This window comes from Cyprinodon variegatus, unplaced genomic scaffold (genome assembly GCF_000732505.1).
Source record: "Cyprinodon variegatus isolate N-32 unplaced genomic scaffold, C_variegatus-1.0 Scaffold230, whole genome shotgun sequence".
Classification (NCBI taxonomy): Eukaryota; Metazoa; Chordata; class Actinopteri; order Cyprinodontiformes; family Cyprinodontidae; genus Cyprinodon; species Cyprinodon variegatus.
Genome location: NW_015150683.1, coordinates 1 through 1,179, shown reverse-complemented (window position 1 = coordinate 1,179; position 1,179 = coordinate 1).

Below are 1,179 nucleotides of genomic sequence, written 5' to 3'. Positions count from 1 at the left end.
TTTACAAATTCAAAATTGATCAAATCAGACATGCTATATATAACTGTTTTAACAAAAGCCACTGGGAAAGGTCTCTCTTTTTTGTTTTTTGTTATATTATTTTATTTATTTAAAAAAAGTATGAAAAAAATTACACATTACACAAAAAATGCACATTAATATGAATGCATTCTATAGAGAATGGTTAAATTATGATAAATTATACATTTATAGTTTTTTTTAATCATTTAAATATCCCCCCACCCCTTCAGTTTGCTGAAGCTGATAAAAAACTTTATCTCAAAATTTTAATGTAATGACAGATCAATATGTTTCATAATAAACCTTATGCTGCTGATGGGTAAATTTCATATTCATAAGATTTTAAAGTCCCTTTTAAAGTCCCTTCCTGACTTTACTTTATTTACACAGGAATTCTACTTTTATATCAATACACTGAAATTGTCCTGCAGGTTTTAGAAGTTTCCCAGCTTAAACACATATATAGCTACACCAGGGGTTGATGTCCACTCAGCGGCCCGGATTTTTCGGGCAAGTGGCTTTCACATTTCATTTGGCCAGAAACAATTTTTACTTGCACTTGCCCTGTGGGCAAATGCAATGAAATTTGTACTCTCTCCCGACAATAAAAACGTTAACATCGAGCCCTGTAAAATGTCTCCATTTCTTTATTTTTGCATGGTTATAAATATAAAAAGAGGTGCCTAGCTCGAGATCACTAGGCCACTGAATGCAGTTTCCCCGTGATTGGCTGAAGTCTTCAGTCCCCATAGCAACCGTTTTTGCCTAGCAACCCCGGATTGGCACCAATAGGAAGACCCGAAATTTTTTACCTTGCAGCAGAGATGTCTCTCGGACAACGTACAGGTAAAAGTATCCCTATAAATATACTGTTTTTCAGAAATTAACTAGTAAAAAGGGCATGAACTAGCTAGTTTTGTGTCTGCTGCAGGCACCGAAGTTCAATTTTCAACAGTCAATCAACTATTACCCATCAAGATTAATGCTAATTGTCCCATCTTTTCGAGAATACCATGGGTTTGAGAGTAACAACAACAGCAACACAAAAAAAGCCACAGCTTTAAGTGACCGTAATCGCAACGGGGTCCTGAGCTGTGACAATGTGAGAGCTACCGCCGTTAGCTAAGAAGCGGCTAATGTTAGCGCCTAAAGGCCAGG